At 34.2% G+C, this 21,045-nt stretch overlaps 1 non-coding gene across 1 annotated transcript; it reads right to left on the bottom strand.

The window, feature by feature from the left end:
* Positions 1-17,443: 17,443 nt before the first annotated feature.
* Positions 17,444-17,550, bottom strand: LOC121208937 (small nucleolar RNA R71). Its single transcript, XR_005904058.1, has one exon. It is a non-coding gene; the product is annotated as a small nucleolar RNA R71 (small nucleolar RNA).
* Between the last annotated feature and the right edge of the window lie 3,495 nt (positions 17,551-21,045).

The raw sequence follows: 21,045 nt of genomic DNA, 5'->3' as shown, positions 1-21,045 counted from the left end.
AATTATGTTTAAGAGAAGACTTGAATGATTTGATAGGTGGGAATTAACCCAAATTTGGTATTATTTATCTGTGAACACCTTAACCATGAACTGATTTAGACTGTGAGGTGGAAAGACGAAATATACACACTTTTTCATGCCCTTTTAAACTCAAATTCATGCAGTTTTGGTAAAATTCTTGTCCAAAAATATATAATAATTATAAAATAATTAAATTGCACTTAAATTTTTAACATGTTGAATTTTAATTAATTTTTATTTATTTTTGATAGATTCGCACAAAGGATGAAAAACGACTCGACAGACACTACTAGAAGCGCAAAACCGTGAAGCGATTTTGAAGCTTCGAGGTGAATTACTTTTTCAGCCTAAGATGGTCCAAATTATGAATATTACTTCATAATTTAATTAATTTTTATTTTAATCCAAATTATTTTGGGTTAAATAATTATTATTAATTAATTATGAAAGAGGCCTAGTTGAGCTGAACCGAGAAAATCGATCCAATCGAGCACTAGGCTACCCAAAGCTGTCCCACATGCTGACCTAATAAGATTGTTTGGCCGATTATTTGACTTGCAAAACAGCCCTTGAAGAGTCCTTGAATTTACATTCAAACCCCTCCACTTATCATGGCTTCCTAGATTTGCCCCTACCTTAAAATAGCAAGTTTGAAACCTTCAAACTTGCCACATGTGTGGTTAGCCATGGGGGGAGTCTATGGCTGCTAATTTTTGCTATTTTTATCAGCCATCTCAACCTATAAATACCCCCTTGGCTGCCCATTTGAAAAAAACCTTAAAACCTCTCATCCTTTCATTTATCTCTCAATTTCTCTCTTCAAAACCATTCCTTTGTTCTTTATTTTCCTTCCTATTCCCTTGTTAATTTCACCTTTTGGAAAAGAATCCTTCAACCATCGTTTGAAGCAGCATTCAAGTGTTCGTGGAAGCCTCAGTTCAACAAGAACAAGCGAAGAAGGAGAAGCGGAGCTAGTCAAACCTCAGAGAAACACTGGATTTGATTCTTGTAACACCCCCTACCCTGTCCAATGCCGGGACATGATATGAGGCATTATCGGACTTAAACGCCAACAATCATGCAATTCGAGCTATAAAATTTTGTTCCAAATTAAAACCGAATGAATATATTCATAGTGTCCCTATTATAGGCCTACGAGACCCATAACATTCATTTAAAATGGTCCAAGACTAAACCGAGAACTTTAGGAAGTTCTGGGAAAACTTAGAAATTGCTCCTATAAATAGGGTCACATGCTCGTGTGGACACAAGGGCACTCCCGTGTGCCGTCAACACGTCCGTGTCCTCAAGTCGTGTAATCTCTGTTTATGACGCTAGCACACAATTTGAACCGCACGGCCAGGCCACACACCTGTGTCACCAAGTCGTGTCCCTCACACGGATAAGACACACGATCGTGTCTTAGCCCGTGTGGCCATCACTTAGGCTATTTTCCAAGCCTTCATGTTACCCACAATCCCTTACATCTATATACACGTCATAATCACAATTCATAGCAACATTTTAATGATTAAAACACTCTTTATTAAGACACAACATGACATTTTCGAGGCATCATACACGTTTTACATATCCTCACATTATACCGATTCTAGGCATACCAAATCTCATTTATTTGACCAAGTCAAATATTTTGCCACTTATCCTCTTATACCATGATTATCAACTTATTCATCCAGCATTCACATTCAAGGCATTACTATCTTACTTGCCCTATTATACATTAACCATGGTCATGACCACTTCGAATGGTCATGAAGCATTCATCACACATGCATGTCACAACACCAATCATGCATGGCCAACCATCATGCTCACATCATTTCATCATAAACATTATAACATAGCATGGATAGATAAATTTACAAACCATACTCAATATGAGCCATACCCTATGGCCATATACAAATAAATCAAAATAAGCCAATACATTTGGCCAGATCATAGAACACATATCATAAAAACTAATTCCTATACATGCAACTTACCTGAAACTTCTCAACCTATGTATCAATATCTCAAGGTGATAGCTTGGTAGTGTGGCGTTGTCTCTAACGTTCTCCAACCCCGAGCTGACCTAAAAACACTAAAAGAAATGGAAAGGAGGGAGTAAGCTTTACGCTTAGTAAGCTCGCATGAAAATAATAAGCAAGGAATTAATATGCTATTTCAATTTCTCTCTATTTATTCAAAATCCAGGCAAATTGTTTTCTTGAGTCATAGTCACGAAATCATTTATATTTAGAGCTACGAAACTCTAAATTAAGATCCGTTAATTTTACCTGAAACTAGACTTATATATATTCTTATAATATAATTTTTAGAATTTTTGGTCTAGCCAATAAGTACATTTTATTTTTTAAAGTTACCCCTATTTTACTGTCTGACAGTTCTGACCTCTCTTCACTACGAATTAATTATCTCATAGTACAGAACTCGGATCATGCTTTTGTCTATTTAGCTTAAAAAATACTCATTAAGGATTTTAAGCATATTTTTTTTATAACCCATAATCATTTTTTTTCAATTTTTCATTATTTTCCAAATTTAAGATAGGGGAGTCCGAGATCACTCTTACCCTATTTCATAAAAACTCAAATATCTCATAACAGGAGGTTCCTTTTCTTACACTATTTCCTTTATAAAAAACTACACTCGATAAGGTTTAATTCCATATTTTATTCAGCCTTTAGTTTAGTTTCTACAATTTTTGGTGGATTTTCAAATTCAAACCACTGCTATTGTCCTAATTTGTTTTTGTGCAACATAATGATGACTATCACAAGTTTGTCATAGAAATTATTCTCATACGTATCACTCATTTGTTTGCATTCTTACCACAAGTCCATTTCATTTCACATGTCAAACACATGCTCATGGGTTTCGAGTACGTACCTGTGCTATCTCTTAGCACAACCAATCATCCAAACAGGACAATCATATGCATCAACTAGTATTAACTAAGCATAGATGAGTTTATCATTTCAAGTATTTCCATTCTCATTTCTCATTTTAAACCCTTTGAATTTCTCGGGATCTCGATGGATGTCTCATTTACCATCAAATCATGCAAGTGATCATTTTAAATACGCACTATTGTGAACCTTGCTCTTACTATGGGATTACAAGTCCAGGCTAAATCCCCGTAATATAAACTCACAGAGCAATGTCGAGATTACCAATCCAGGCTAAATCCTTTACAATGGCATGTACTCCTCTGAGATTGGATCTGAATTACCAGCCCAAGCTAAATTTAGACCCGAATCAGATTACCCGTCCAGGCTAAATCCATTTCAGCACACTTATTCTTCGAGAGGCTCGATCATTAAAGGAACACTCGTCCGGGCTAGATCCTTTTTACCGTCAATTCATTTCTAGAAATCCATCGATTATCCTTTTTATTCAATCGGGATTTTCTCTTTTCATCAAGTATATCAATCAACACATTTTCATGTTTAATTTAGCATTAATCCATACAACCAAAATAACATGTCACCTTGTTTCTATACAACTTACTCATTTCATTTAAAACATCATATTCCATCAAATTCAATACAATCATAGCAAGATATATTTCATGTATAACAATAAATAACATTAATAATAGGTTTATTAAATCACGCGAACTTACCTCGAATACGAAAACGACAAAGTTACCATTTTAATCCATCACCTTGTATATTCCCAATTTAAGCCCGAATCTCGATTTCCTTGATCTATCATTTCAAATATAGCCTATTTAGGAATCACATTATTCAAATTGACCAAAAAAAAATCATATTTTGGCATATTTACAATTTTGCCTCTAAACTTTCACATATTTGTAATTTAGTCCCTAGGCTTGTCAAATGAAATGTGTTCAATTTCTTGATTACCCAAGCCTAGCCAAACCATATTCAAGCTTATAGCAGCCCACATTTCTCATTAAAAGAGATTTTTAGTTACATATTTTACACTTTTTCAATTCAGTCCTTTTTAGAATTTTTCATGAAAAATCACTTAGTAAAAGGTGTTAAATACACTCCAATCTTTCATATTCTACCATTAGAAATCAAAATACTAGCATGTCGTGCATGGGTAAATTTTTAAACATAAATCCTAGCTCAAAACAATGGTAGAAATGAGTAGAGCATGTTACCGGGATTTCAAAACTGCATAGAACGTTAAAAATGAGGCTCGAGATCACTTACTATTGAGCTTGAAAGCTTGGAAACCCTAACCATGGCTCCCCTCTCGATTCACATGGCCATGGGAGGAAGATGGACACATTTGGCTTTTAATTTTTGTCTTTTAATTCATTTTACCCCTAAATGACCAAAATGCCTTTTTTACGATTCTTTCAAATATTACCCTTCCAAGCCTATTTTTGTCCAAATTTTTAGAACTTGGTCAAATTACAAATTATTCGATTTAGTCCTTAAAGTCTAGTTAAGCACTTTTCGCATAAAATTTCCTCATAAAATTTTCACACAAGCATAGAGACATATCATAGACCTTATAATAATCATAAAATAATTATTAACATCTCGAATTTGTGGTCTCAAAACCACTATTTTGACTAGGCCCTAATTCGAGATGTTACAATTCTTGTTCCTTATCCTTTAAATTTTATTGTTGTTGTTATGAATATGTCTATGAATACTTGTGATGTTGCTATGATTAAATTAATTAATATGGCTTAACTTTAATTCATGTTAGGTTGATTGCATTTCGTCCACTTGAGTTAATAAAATTATGTTTGTGTTGTTATAGGTCTTGGTAAAATGTTTGATTAAGTGAAACCATGACTAAGTTGATCTTGCATTATAATTGTAAGGTGACTAATGAATTAATTATTTAAACGCGTTGAAATTGTAATTAATTGACACAATGCTTAATCAGTGCATGTTTAATCTTCTAAGGTAGCCGAGTGTTAAATTAGCGACAGTATTAGACAACACATCAACCTTGCATAACTTGCAAGATTATTGTGATTAAATTTTTTCAAGGTAGGAATACATTGTTACCTTACTTAATCTTTTATATGCTTATGAAGACTGATTAATTGTTTGAATTGGCATTTAAAAATGTTCAAGAGACTAGTCAATTTAATAGGTGTGTATGAGCAGTAGTTAGGAAATTACCGAGTTGTTGTTAATTTATTCATTACAACATGAACATGAGTTTAGCAATTTTAAGTTAAGAGATATTTTTATTAATCTAACACAATTATGTTAGCTTGATTAAAATCATCTTTTGAAATTGTTCATTGGAACTTGTATTTTTATTTTATTTTACTTAGTTAAATTTTAGTTTTTAATCAGTTCTTCAAAATCAAAATATTTTTATTCACCAAAGTGTTTTTAATTGCATTCATAAATATTTCTTTTCACAGTCTTGTGGGTACGATAACTCGATATTTACTTGTCACTTTATTACTTGTTGCGATTATGTACACTTGCACATTTCTATCATTCCATGAGGTCGAAAGGTAAGTAGTTCTTGCTGACTCAATATTTCAGTGGACGTATTAAAAGATTTTGCTGGGGTATTGACTAGTTGATTAACAAGTAAGCCTAATACAACACTTGATTATGACTACCAAAACGAGCTAATCACCCATGCCTAGATCTGATATATATATTTGATTATTTGATTTCTTGCGTTTCATTTATTTACTTCCTTATTATTTTTAGTATACTATATCAAAAACCTTCCTTTTATTCATCGTACTATAATTTGATTAAAGTATTAATTAGATCTAATTACGCTTGTATTAGAATTAATTTAGTGCTTGCCTCACTTGGGTATGATCCTTGGAGTACTTACCTACTCCGTTGTAACTATATTACAACCTGACCCATATACTTGCAAATATCGCTTTTTCACATCTTTTGTGTAGGATTTCTACTTTGGATGTTGGTACGTCCGGAAGCGATCAGGAGGAGACCATTAGAAGGTGTACTAACTCGATATTCATCGCTAGGTTGCACTAAGAAGCATTGGATGTCTCAAAATAGAAAGCATAATAGAAGAATTCCAAGACTGCCTTAAATGTCATGACACAACCTAAGGATGTCGCGACATACCCCTGAAGACACCTTAAAAATAAGCATACCGCCTTTGATGTTGCGACACAAGACCTAGTGTGTCGCGACATCACTTCTATACTGGAAATAATTACGAGCTAGGGGCATTTTGATCTGTACAATCAAATGTTAAACATGAGGACGACAGCTAACCTAGGGTTAAGGATGATGACCACTCTAAAGTCTATAAATAGGCCAATTTAGCACATGTTATGGACACCATTCATATTGTATAAATTTTCCTTTAGATATAGTCTTTAGTTTTTATCTTTTTTTAGGTTTTAGATTTTATTTCCGTTCTTGTTATTTAATTTTGGTGGAGAAAATAAATTTGAGAAATATTATAAACTTCTGTAAGGATTCTGCACTTAAATATTAATACAAATCAAGCTGCTTCTAAACTTTATTCTTTTGAACTGTTCTTTATGTTTATTTTTCTATCAAGTTTACATCGTTTATTAGATCCATAAGGAACTAATCCTCCTCTGAGGGATTAGTGAGTAGATGTATGAATAATTAATTATTTTGTAGGGATTTCTTAATGGATCAATTGTTTAGGAAAGGAAGAACCTAAACCCTAGGCCTGGCAATCCTGGGAAGTCATTAATATTGGAATTAACCCAAATTTGCTATAGCCTATCCGTGAACACCTTCACCTTGAACTGGTATGGACTGTGAGGTCAGAAGATAAGTAGTTCTTGCCGACTAAGTATTTCAATGGACAAATTGGAAGATCCTGCTGGGGTATTGACTGGTTGATTGAATAAGAAAACCCAAGATGACAGTTGATTATGACTACCAAAACGAGCTAATCACCCATTCTTAGATTTGATACATATTTGATTATTTGATTTCTCGTGTTTCATTATTTACTTTCTTTTGTTTTTGTTCTTGTTATTTTTAATATAGTTTATCAAAACCTTTCTTCTAATTCTTCGTACTATAATCAAATTGAAGTACTACTTAGATTTATTATGTTTAGATTTGAATTAATCTAGTGCTCACCTTCCTTGGGTACGATTCTCAGAGTACTTACCTACTCCATTGTAACTATATTACAACCTAACCCGTATTCCTGTGGATACCACTTTTCATATCTTTTGTGCAGGATTTCTACTATGGACATTGGTATGTTCGGAGGTGGTCAAGTTGTTGGCGCCATTGCTGGGGAGGCAACATCACTTATGAATTTTAATTTTTTCATCTATAGAATAATTATGAAATATTCAAATTATAGATATGATTTAAGTTTATTTAATCATTTATTAACATTACTAATATTTCTCTATTTTTCAAGAAATCCTCATGAGCAGTCTCGTCCAAAGACACCTGCAACAATAACCACCGAAATCAGTTGGCATAAATTATGGATAACTTTGATTATATGCGGGTAGATGAGGAATTAGATTATGATGCTGATATTTATGAGGAATGAGTTTATGAGGAATAAGATATCCAGGAGAACCAACTATTACTAATGCTTGAGCTAAGTCAACTTCAAAGAGGAAATCCAATCCCTTTGCAAGAGGATGACAATGATATCAATACAAATTCAATAGATCATCAATACAAGCAAAGTAAAAATTGAACGAAGTGAAGAACACAACTGAACATGCTTATGAGGAAAGAGAACTTTTGAATAGCTAACTAAACTTAAATATGGACAAGTATCCGGGTAGATTAGGATAAATAGCCTCACGAGAAAGCATAGAACTAGTTAAGGAAATGGTAGTAGAAGAAAAGGATCAATCGAGAGTTGAGTTTACCTCTCCTATAACAATAGGTTCTGTCAATGGGAACAATGCACAATGACTGAACATTATAGATCTATCTCAACGATCAGAGAATAATATTCACTGTTAACCTAGTGGGAAAATACTTGTAGTTTCAGAACTTTATAAAATAAAGAGAAGAAACACCTGCAATTATAGGGGATACATTTAATTTGAATACTTTTTTCATCCTATTGATCTTCAATCAAACACCCCAAAAGTTCAATGATTTAGGGATTTTCTAGATATTAACGAAAGTTGGAAAAATACACATTGACAAGATTTACACTTACAAGATTGGCATTAATCGAACAAGACTACAAGAAAGCATAGAACCAAAATTGAAGGAACCATAGATCATGCGATTATTACAAAAATCACCTAGTAGACTTACACTCCAATGTGCATGTAACACCCTTTACCCGTATTTGACGCTCGAACCGGGTACGAGGTATTACCAGACTTATACTTAAACAAACATCCAAAATCAAGACATGAATTTCCACTCAAATTTAAAATTTTTTGAAAACATTCATATCGTCCCTTAAATAAGATTACGATTCCCTAAACATGCATTGGAGGTGGTTCGGGACAACATCGAGAACTTTAGAAAATTCTATAACCCTTAGAAATTTTTTCATCAAAACAAGGTCACACGCCCTTGTGGCTTTGGGACATGCCCGTGTGGGTTGGCTGTGTGGTAACACAAGCCTGTGTCCCTAACCCGTGTAACTCTCTGTTTATGACATCATCAACAAATTGAGGTCACATGGCCAAGCCACACACCCGTGTGCTTAGGCCATGTGGATGATTTAATTTTCATAATTTTTTCATAAAATAGGTATTCATACGTACAAAGATTTATAGTATTCAGATTAAGTATCACAGTACACATACATTTATGGTATTCATACGTCTGTCACAGAGTATCAGTGAGTTCTCTTTCAGTCAAATTCAGATCATTCATACAATAGAGAAGTCAATATCAATCTTAGGCAACATTTACGGCTTAAAAAATAGGTTTTGGGCCCTTTTTACATGCTACACAGCCTGGACACACGCCCATGTCTTTGACCGTATGGCTCACATGGTCTAGGCCCATGCCCATGTCCTCTGCCCGTGTGGTTCTATAATGTAAATAGAGAGTTACATGGCTTGGACACACACCTGTGTGACTCACACGGCTAGGGCACACGCCTGTGTGCTTGGCCGTGTGGTCCTAAGTCACAAATAGTGAGTTACACGGCCTAGAGACATACCCGTGTCCTTTACTCGTGTGAACCTTGCACTAACATGGCCACACAGGCCTGGACACACACCCATGTGCCTTTCTTGTGTGGCTCCAAATCGCTGAATAGTGAGTTACATGGTGACCCACATAGCCTGGGCACACGCCTGTGTGCCTAGCTGTGTAACGTCGACAACCATGTTTCCTGACGATCAAAATTTGTAAAAATTGAAGTTTACGGCATGCATCTAAAGAGATTTTGAAGTAGAAATAACATGGAGAAATCTTGAAACCTAATTTAACCATTCAAGAACCAATCAAACAACTATAACAATGACCAACTTATACATTAACATTCAAGCAAATGTTTTGAAACCTCGACGTTAACTTTTGATGACGAACGCTTACCAACAATCCAATAGTGCTAAATCAGCACAATACATGAAGGATCATTTCCCTCTATACTCACGCCTAAGAAAACAAAACGACTAATTATCAGAGAGTTTATGTAAAATAGTCAAAGAATTCCCAATTAGCAACACGACAAAAAACTAACGAACCTTCGCAGAAGTTGTAGGATATTGACAGAACTTACACAGAAATCTTCCAACAACTTAAAAGACTCACTAATTTTGATATTCACTTGTAAAAAACAATTGATAAGGAGAAATCGAAGCAGTAAAAAGAAGAAAGAAAAGAAAAGAAAAAAATAAAAAGAAAGAAAAGGAAAGAAGAACATGTCAGGAAAATAAGAAATAAAGCGTTCAAAATTTTTGTCTTAACCACCATCTAGTTTTTCAATAGCATGCAAAAATTTTTCGTAACGCATAGACTAGACAGAATACAAATGCTTAACCAATGAACCAGCAGGCTCATTATTGACACAGATTTACATAAAATTTCACTTAACTACATAATACATGGATAGGGGTTGTTTTAAAAATAACAAAACTTTTAACGATGCAACTCAAAATCCAAACCTTAAACACAATCAAAGAACATAGAACCAAAGATACAAAGATTAATTACTGCAGATTCTCATAATTAAATTCTCAAAATTTTTGGGCGTTACAACTCACTCCCCCTAAAAGAAATTTCGACCCCGAAATTGACCTGACTCAAACAGATACATATACTATCGTCGAATTGATTCTTCAGGTTCCCATGTGGCTTCCTAAGTACCATGGTTATGCTACAAAACTTTTGCTAAAGGAACAATTTTCCTCCTTTGTACCTTAACATCACGTTCCAAGATCTGGATAGGTTCCTTTCTCAAATGTTAAATTCGGTCGTAACTCTGTCTCGTCAACAGGAACAATATGAGACGGATCAGATCGATACTGTCTCAACATTGAGACATGAGACACATCGTGAATTCGTTCTAACTCTGATGGTGATTCTATCTGATACGCAACAGGTCTGACATGTTAAAAGATATGATAAGTTCCAATAAACCTCGGGCTCAGCTTGCCCTTGCGTCCAAATAAGAGAACCTTTTTCCACGGTGATACCTTTAGAAACACCTGATCACCTATAAAAATCTCAATAACTTTTCTTTTTAAATCAGCACAAGACTTCTATCAGTTAGACGTGACTTTTAGACGCTCACGAATCACTTTCATAGTGCTCTCAGTTTCAGAAACCAGCTCAGGACCCAATATCTAGCGTTCACTTAATTTTGTCCAACATAGAAGAGTACGACACCTACGACCATACAAGACTTCTTAGGGTGCCATCTGAATACCACTTTCATAGTGCTCTCAGTTTCAGAAACCAGTTCAGGACCCAATATCTAGCGTTCACTTAATTTTGTCCAACATAGAAGAGTACGACACCTACGACCATACAAGACTTCTTAGGGTGCCATCTGAATACTAGGCTGGAAGCTGTTATTGTATGCAAACTCAACCAACAGTAGATAATCTTCCCAACTACCCCAGAAGTCTATTACACAACCCCAGAGCATATTCTCTAAGATTTGAATAACTCACTCAGACTGTCCACTGGTTTGAGGGTGGAATGTGATGCTGGAATTAAGTCAGGTGCCTAAGGCCTCACAAAGTTTCTTCCATATTCAAAATGTGAATCGCGAATCTCTATCATTGATAATTGAGACTGAAATTTCGTGTAGTCTCACAATTTCAGCAATATACAGTTTAGCTAACTTCTGTAGGGAGTAATCTGCTCAGATAGGTATGAAGTGAGTGTACTTGTTCAATCAATCAATGACGACTCAAACCAAATCTTTCTTGGTAGGGGTTAAAGGCAACTAGAAACACGGAAATATACACACTTTTTCATGCCCTTTTTAACTCAAATTCATGCAATTTTGTAGAAATTCTTGTCGAAAAATATATAATAAATATAAAATAATTAAATTGTATTTAAATTATTAACATGTTGAATTTTAGTTAGTTTTATAATTAATTTTGATTAATTTTAATTTATTTTTGACAGATTCGCACGAAGGGCAAAAATTAGCTCGGCAGACACTGTTTGAAGCACAAAACCGAAAAGCGATTTTGAAGCATCGAGGTAAATTAATTTTTATGCCTAAGATGGTCCAAATTATGAATATTAATTCATAATGTAATTAATTTTAATTTTAATCTAAATTATTTTGGGTTAAATAATTATTATTAATTAATTATGAAAAGAGGCCCAATTGAGCTGAACTGATCCAACCAAGCACTGGCTGCCCGAAACCGTCCCACATGCTGACCCAATCAGCTTTTTTTGCTGATTATTTGGATTGCAAAATAGCCCTTGAAAATTCCTTGAATTTGCATTCAAACCCCTTCACTATTCAAACCTTCCTAAATTAGCCCCTACTTTAAAATAGCAAGTTTGAAACCTTCAAACTTGCCACATGTGTGTCTGGCCATGGTGGGAGTCTATGGCTACTGATTGTTGCTATTTTTACCAGCCATCTCAACCTATAAATATCTCATTGGCTGCTCATTTCAAACACACATAAAAACCTCTCATCTTTTTACTTCTCTCTCACTTTCTCTCTTCAAAACCCTTCCTTTGTTCTTCATTTTCCTTCCCATTCCCTTGTCGATTTCACCTTTTGGAAAAGAGTCCTTCAACCACTATTTGAAGCAGTATTCAAGTGTTTGTGGAAGCCTCGGTTCAACAAGAAGAAGGGAGAAGAAGGAGCAGATCTAGTTCAACCTAGGAGAAACACCAAATTTGATTCTTGTTCCTTATCCTTTAAATTTAATTGTTGTTGTTATGAATATATCTATAAATACTTGTTATGTTGATATGTTTAATTTAGTTAATATGGTTTAAATTTAATTTGTGTTAGTTTGATTGCATTTTATCCACTTGAGTTATTAAAATTATGTTTGTGTTGTTATAAGTCTTGGTAAAATACTTGATTAAGTAAAATCATGACTAAGTTATTTTTGCATTATAATTGTAAGAAGACTAATGAATTAATTATTTAAACGTGTTGAAATTGTAAATAATTGACATAATACTTAATTAGTGCATGTTTAATCTTCTAAGGTAGCCAAGGGTTAAATTAGCGACAGTATTAGACAATACATTGGCCTTGCATAACTTGCAAGATTATTGTGATTAAACTGTTTCAAGGTAGGAATACATTGTTACCTCACTTAATATTTTATGTGCTTATGAAGATTGATTAATTGCTTGATTGGCATTGGAAAATTTTCAAAAGATTAGTTAATTTACTAAGTATGTATAAGAAATAGTTAGAAAATTAACTAGTTTCCATGAATTTTTTCGTAACAACATGAACATGAGTTTAATATTTCTAAGTTAAGAAATGTAATTAATCTAACATAATTATGTCATCTTGATTAAAATCCTTTTTTAAAATTATGTATTAAAACTTTTATTTTTATTGTTATTTTATTTTACTTCGTTAAATTTTAGTTTTTAAATCACTTCCTTAAAATCATAATATTTTTCCTTCACCAAAGTGTTTTAATTGCATTCATAAATAAATTCTTTTCACAATTCTGTGGATATGATAACTTTTTGTACTAGAAAGTACATATGTTTTCTCCCTACTTATTGGTTAATTTGTTCCCATTTAGTTACCCTTAGCATACATTTTAGCATGTTTAGTTTAGTAAATTTCATTTTATAACTCAGTGAATCTTAGCTTATTTTATCTTTAATTTTGCTATCTTTCTGCACTAAATGTCACTGCATGAGTTAATTCCAGATTGCGTCCAGAATTGTTGCCATAGTTGACAGTTGTCTGATTAGAGCCAACCATGTGTGAGCTATCTAGTCAGGTGTAACTACCTTTTACGGACAAGGATATAAGAATCTTGAGGGAAGGAATCTGTACTGTTGAGGAAAACATGAAAGGATAACGTGAGAAGAATGAAGGGAGGATTTTTTGCTAGACCACCATTCTCTTACCCTATTTTGAAGCTTGCCACCATGGCAGCTTGAGCCTCCTTTGGTTGAGCCAACTTGAAGACTGATGCAGATCCACTCCTGACAAGGAGATCTAAGTCACAACAAGGGGAAACTGAGAGATTCAATCGAGTAGCCTAGGAATAGTATTCTGTATTCGATTCTTTCTCATTTCTTTGAAAACGCTGGTGATTACTCTATGTTTTCTATGTATAGAAGTACAATGAATGCTTTGTTAAATGTTATCTTATTAGATCTTATTTTTATTATTTAATCTTGGGGGTTTGAATGTTCTAAATACGAAAGTGTTATTGCAATCACTAACACTAGAAGGTGTAGTGACAGTTTGAGCTAATAAGCATTTCAGTGGAAGTTGAGTAAGGAATAAAGGAATTTAGTCCACTTGTTCTTAATAATGCCATATTTCCATCATTGAAAGGTGAGGTTAATGTGCATGGTTAAGTCTCAAATTAATTAAAAGAGTGGCATTTGGTAAGATATACACTAAATTTTATTGCGTCGACAATCACCTATCCATTATACCTTATGAGTACTTAGTATACTGTTGAAGATTCATGTTAGGGATCCCAGTTTATGTAACACCCTAACCCGTATCCGTCGTCGGATTAGGGTTATGAGGTAATACCAATCAAAACACAAAGCCAAACATTCACATGCGTACACTTGCATAAACTTTTAAGAACAATTATTTATTAACATCAATAGTTGATTCGTTTACTAATATCACATAACTGAATATACTTTTAATTCAACTTATAATATATGCAGACATTCAAACTTTATTACACTTTAATCGTACGTTGAATTCTATACACAAATGGAATATACAAAATCTATTACATAAAATTATTTAAATAAAGTCATATCATTTTCGGCATTCATCTAATAACAGGTTTAACACTTATACTTCACATAAAATTACATATTATTTCCATGATTTACCATTGCACAAATTGCTATTCATTTAGTCATTATTCAGTGCATTTAGCCGAATGCAAGTTTAATTAAACAATTACTCACTTTCAACTTAACTCAATCATTTTTACAAATCTCTTAACTCAATCATTTTTACAAATCTAATATACAAATTATATAATATAATAATAACATTTAACAAGCCAAGACCGAATACAAACTTGCTAAAATTTGCCTACTTTAATCACATTTGCCGAACCATAATGTAATGTAATTTAATAGATCCTAACAACATATACAAATTATAATTATTTGATCCATTCGTTATATAACTATCACAACCAAATTTAAACAATTAAAACCCATTCAAATACATACATGCTTATCATGATTGTTACATTTCGGTACTAGGTTGAAACTAGTTTACTATTCCCAAGTACCAAACATAGCAAATAACACATATCCTAATATCAACCCTAACCACCCTGAAACATAGCCGATTATTCTTTAAATCCTATTCAAAACACATCTCATACATGTTGTGTAATAATCATACCAAAAAAACTTATCTCAGGTTTGAATATAACCTAATAAATATTAATGCTATATCACATATTAATACCTTAATCGCATGTCAACTGAATTTTCATACATATTTTATTTTAATATGAATCACATTTAAAGCAACCAAACATACCTAAGGATATATGCATATATATTTTACAGCCAATCTATTCTTACCTCATCCAACTCATTAATTAATTTCCATGCTCAAACATATGTCACTACTCAACCATTTCCAAAATATACATCATATATCACCAATGCCATGCATTCACAACACATAGAATCATCACAAAATAGTTTATACTATGATAAAACATAATCAAAACCAAACTTTAAAGTAAAGCCATTTTCGCATGGCTTTATGATAAACCGTAATATATACATATTTTTACCCCATGCTTGGCATATTTATGAATGATTTTTCCTTGGTTTTAAGTGAATTCGATGCTCCTAATCCTTTAATTTTATGTTTTATACTCAGGAGAGCTTAGGATAACAAAAAGAGCAAGAAACGGGCCAAAAAATAGACAAATTGGGCTTAAATATGTATTCCACATGGCCTGGGCACTTCGACATGAGTGATCCACACGCCCGTGTGTGACACACGGGTAGACCACACGCCCGCGTGTCATAGCCGTGTCGACTAAGAACCAACTCAGTATTGCACACGGCCTAAGCACCTTTATACGGGCCTGGCACATGGCCGTGTCCCTACCGAGCCCAAGCCTAGTTCTATTCAAAAAAAGGCACTTTTGAGGGTTTTAAAGCATTTTAAGGCATATATAAACACCCTAGAAGAGGATTAAAGGGAAACATAAGTTGGAGGCAGAAAATTCTCGCGAATAGCCATCGGAATCACCTCGGAGCGAGGATCTACCTCAAGACTGAAGATTTCCATCCAATTTTCTAGAAGTTCTTTGGGTTTTTTTATGTTTTTTTGTTTTCCAAACTTTGAGATATTTTCCATTATTATTATGAACTAAACTCCCTAAATACCTAAGGGAGATGAACCCTATGACAAATTTTATTACTATTTGATTTATATGATAAAGACTTATTCTTATTCTTAATTCTGAGTTCTAAATTCATGTTTTAATATTCCAGGGTATTAATTCAGGTTTTGATGTGCTTAATTAGTGGAGAAAAAGTCCCTATTTAAGAGTAGATCATCCATAATTAAGCAGAGTTGAATGCAGTCTTAGAGATAGGGCAACATAAATCTTCTGGATTAGAGTCAAATCTAATAAAGGAATCCATAGATTGAGTTCATGCGACAATAGGGGTTTTAATTAGAAAGAGATTTCAATTAATCAACCTAGAATCAGTTGTTTTTAGTCTCGAAAGGGATAATAACATAAATCAGGGATTTCTACGGAATAAGTCAAGTGAATAAATCATCTAAGTCAAAGGTAATAAGTGAAGTTTAGATGGATTCTTCCTTGGGTATTGTCTTCTCCATCGGTTTTTCCTAAAGTATTTTCCAAACTTCATCTTTGTCGTAATCTTAGTTAATTAGATAATTAGCTTTAGTTTAAAAACACACTTTAATTCTTAGGCTAGATATTAAAAAGATAGTAATTACTATTACTTTTAGTCCTCATGGATACGATATTTTTGGTCTCACCAGAACTATACTACTATTTGATAGGTGCATTTGCCTTAGTCGAATTTATAGTTAGTTACACGACCATCAAGTTTTTGGCACCATTGCCGGGGATTAAAATATTAGGAATGCTTAATTTTTATTACTTTAGCCATTTATTTTATTGCAATTTAATTTAATTTTTATTTTGTTTATATCACTAAATTTTGTTTTACTTACTTTTGGCAGGTTTTTATAGTTTATGACTAGAAGAAACCTGTCAGGACCTCTACTTTTTGATAGTGAGATCGAAAGCACAGCTTGTAAAAATCGAAGAGAAATAAGGCCAAGCCTACGATACATAGAGGAAGGACAAGAAGATGATATTCAAACCACAACTGAGGAGATGGCTGATAATCAAAATAATCAGTTACCTCCTGTGGCTATTGCAGACCCAGTAAATCAGAATCCTGCTCCTCGTACTATGTATGATTATGCTAAACCCAGTTTAACAGGAGCTGAATCAAGTTTAGTTAGACTTGCTATTGCTGCAAATAATTTTGAACTAAAACCTAACACGATTCAAATGATACAACAGTTTGTTCAGTTTGATGGTTTGCAGGATGAGGATCCAAACACTCATTTAGCAAACTTTCTGGAATTTTACGACACCTTTAAGATCAATGGCGTTTCTAATGATACCATTCACCTTCGGTTATTTCCCTTTTCATTGAGGAATAAGGCTAAACAGTGGTTGAACTCGTTATCACGAGGATCAATTACCACTTAGGAACAAATGACTGAAAAGTTTTTGCTTAAATATTTCCCATCGGCTAAATTAGCTAAACTAAGGAATGACATTTCTTCTTTTGTGCAGATGGATTTATAAACACTCTATGATGCATGAGAGAGATACAAGGATCTATTGAGAAGGTGCCCTTACCATGGGTTACCACTTTGGGTTACCACTTTGGCTACAGGTTCAAACTTTTCACAACGGCCTGAAACTTCTATTAGACAGATGATTGACGCAGCTGCTGGTGGGACTATTAATAATAAGACACCTAAAGAGGCCTATGAATTTATAGAAGAGATGTCATTGAATAATTATCAGTGGCACGTCATGAGGACAAAGTCGATGAAAGCGGCCGGCGTGTTTAACGTCGATTCAGTTACTATGCTCTCTGATCAGGTAGAACTTTTAAATATAAAAAATGATGGTTGACTTGGTTCTTCATAGGTTCATCCAGTAATGCAGTGTGATGTAAGTGGAGGTGGAACAAGCAATTCAGAATACCCACCCTATGGCCACAACATGGAGAACGAACAAATGAATTATATGGGTAATATAATCCTCGACCTCAAAATAATCCTTATAGTAATACTTACAATGTAGGTTGGAGAAACCACCCAAATTTCTCATGGGGAGGCCAAGGGAATCAAAGACCACCACCCTCTCTAGGCTTCCAACAACAACCTTACCAGCAAGAGAAAAAGCCGAACCTTGAGGAGATGATGACAAAATTTATTTCATTAACGGGAATCTATTTTCAGAACACTGAAATTGCACTTAAAAATTAGCAAGCATCGATCCAAGGGCTTAAGAATCAAATTGGATAGTTGGCTAAGATGATTTCAGAGAGACTATCAGGAAGTCTACCTAGTAATACTAAACCCAATCCAAAAGAACATGTGAAAGCAGTTACACTAAGGAGTGGGAAAGTGTTAGCTGAATCTGAAAAAAAGCCACTATAAGAAGCTAACAAAACCGAAGGAGAGGAGGGAAAACCCAAAAACAATGATAGTCCAATGCCAAAGGAATACAAACCACCAATCCCATATCTAGCAAAGTTGAAGAAAGACCGCATGGATGCACAATTCGGTAAATTTCTTGAACTTTTTAAACAACTGCATATTAACTTACCCTTTGTTGAAGCTATATCGCAGATGCCTATATATGCAAAATTTTTAAAGGAGATTCTAACAAATAAAAGGAAGTTTGAAGACTTATCTTCAGTGGAACTTAACAAGGAGTGCTCGGCCATACTCCAAAATAAACTGCCAACCAAACTGAAAGATCTAGGAAGTTTTACTATTCCATGCTTAATTGGTAGTTTGAATGTTGATAAGGCACTAGCTGATTTAGGCACTAGCATTAATCTGATGCCATATAAAATGTTTAAACTACTTGGTCTTGGGGAACCTAAACCCACTAGGATGAGTATTCAACTAGCTGATAGATCTGTTAAATATCCTAGGGGTATTATAGAGGACGTACTTGTAAAAGTAGATAATTTTATATTCCCTGTTGATTCTGTTGTGCTTGACATGGATGAAGATGTTGAAGTACCTTTAATCTTAGGTTGTCCATTTTTAGCCACTGCTTGGGCTGTTATTGATGTGAGTGATGGTAAACTTGTGCTTAGAGTAGGTGACGAAGAGATTAATTTTAAAATTTATGATGCCATGAGATTTTCTAAGGAACAGGATGACTCATGTTATTTTATTGACTCTATTGATCATGCTACTAAAGATTTTTTTTAGGAAATCGTACATAAGGACACATTGGAACTGTGTCTTGCTCAAGGAGAGGAGGTAGATGATGATGATTCTGAGATAGGTAAGATAAAAGCTGAACTAAATTTCAACAAGCCCTTCCCAAGACAAGCGGGATATGAGGGTATTAAGGCAAACAATGGACTTAAGAAAAAACCCTCTATTGAAAAACCTCCTAAATTGGAGCTTAAACATTTGCCAAATCACTTAGAATACGTATTCCTTGGAAATAATTCTACATTACCAGTGCTTATTGCTTCTAACTTGCAACCTAAGGAGAAAGAGGAATTACTCCAAGTATGAAGAGAGCATAAACAGGCTATAGCTTGGAAAATTTCTGACATTAAAGGGGTCAGCCCTTCTTTTTGCACCCACAAAATTTTAATGGAAGATGAATATAAGCCATGTGTGCAAGCTCAAAGACGACTGAACCCCGACATGAAAGAAGTTGTTAAAGCTGAGGTAATTAAACTCCTAGATGCTGGAATTATTTATCCTATTTCTGACAGTTCTTGGGTAAGTCCAGTGCAGGTTGTTCCTAAAAAAGGAGGCATGACTGTTGTAGCCAATGAGAAGAATGAATTAATCCCAACAAGGACAGTCGCAGGTTGGAGGGTTTGCATTGACTATAGGAAGTTGAATGATGGCACAAGAAAATCACTTCCCCCTGCCATTCATTGACCAAATGTTGGAAAGATTATTAGGGCACATGTACTACTGCTTTTTAGACGGATTCTCTGGTTATTTTCAAATTCTAATAGCTCTTGAAGATCAAGAAAAGACGACATTTACATGTCCATACGGTATGTTTGCTTATCGTAGAATACCTTTTGGATTATGCAATGCTCCTACTACTTTTCAGCGTTACATGATGGCCATTTTTGATGAACTTGTAGAAGACATCATGGAGGTATTTATGGATGACTTCTCAGTATTTGGCAACTCTTTCCATCTTTGCCTTAAAAATTTAGAACAAGTTCTAACAAGATGTGAAGAAACAAACCTTGTACTTAACTGGGAAAAATGTCACTTTATGGTTCAAGAAGGTATTGTATTAGGACATAAAATTTCTAGTAAAGGGATAGAGGTTGATAAATCTAAAATTGAAACAATTGAAAAACTACCTCCCCCTAGTTTGGTTAAGGCTATTAGAAGCTTTTTAGGACATGCTAGGTTTTATAGAAGATTTATTAAAGACTTTTCTAAAATAGCTAAACCTTTGACTAAATTACTAGAAAAAGATATGCCTTTTAATTTTGATCAGGAATGTTCAGAAGTGTTTAATACTTTAAAGGATAAATTGATTAATGCTCCAATTATAATCGCACCTGATTGGAATTTACCTTTCGAACGAATGTGCGATGCGAGTGATTTTGCAGTAGGCGCAGTTTTGGGACAGCGAAGAGACAAGCATTTCCAACCTATCTACTATGCTAGCAAAACTTTGTCGGCCGCACAAGAAAACTACACCACCACAGAGAAAGAGCTGCTAGCTGTGGTTTTTGTATTCGATAAATTTAGATCATATCTAATATTGTCTAGAATTGTCGTTTATACTGACCATCTGCTCTTCCCTACCTTTTAACTAAGATTGATGCAAAACCTTGACTCATTCGATGGATTCTATTATTGCAGGAATTTGACTTGGAGATTCAGGATAAGAAAGGAGCTAAAAATCTCGCGGCTGATCATCTTTCCAAGCTTGAAAGTTCAAGTACCAAAGAGCTAGATGAAGTTGAAATAAATGATTCATTCCCTGAAGAACAATTCTTTACTATATTTGATTCTGAAGTACCTTGGTTTGCAGACATTGCAAATTTTTTAGCCGCTAACATTATCCCAAAAGGGTTGACACATCAGCAAAAGAAGCGATTCTTTACTGATGTGAAA

The sequence above is a fragment of the Gossypium hirsutum genome, chromosome A10, assembly GCF_007990345.1.
Source record: "Gossypium hirsutum isolate 1008001.06 chromosome A10, Gossypium_hirsutum_v2.1, whole genome shotgun sequence".
Classification (NCBI taxonomy): domain Eukaryota; kingdom Viridiplantae; phylum Streptophyta; class Magnoliopsida; order Malvales; family Malvaceae; genus Gossypium; species Gossypium hirsutum.
This window is presented reverse-complemented; position numbering and strand designations above follow the sequence as displayed.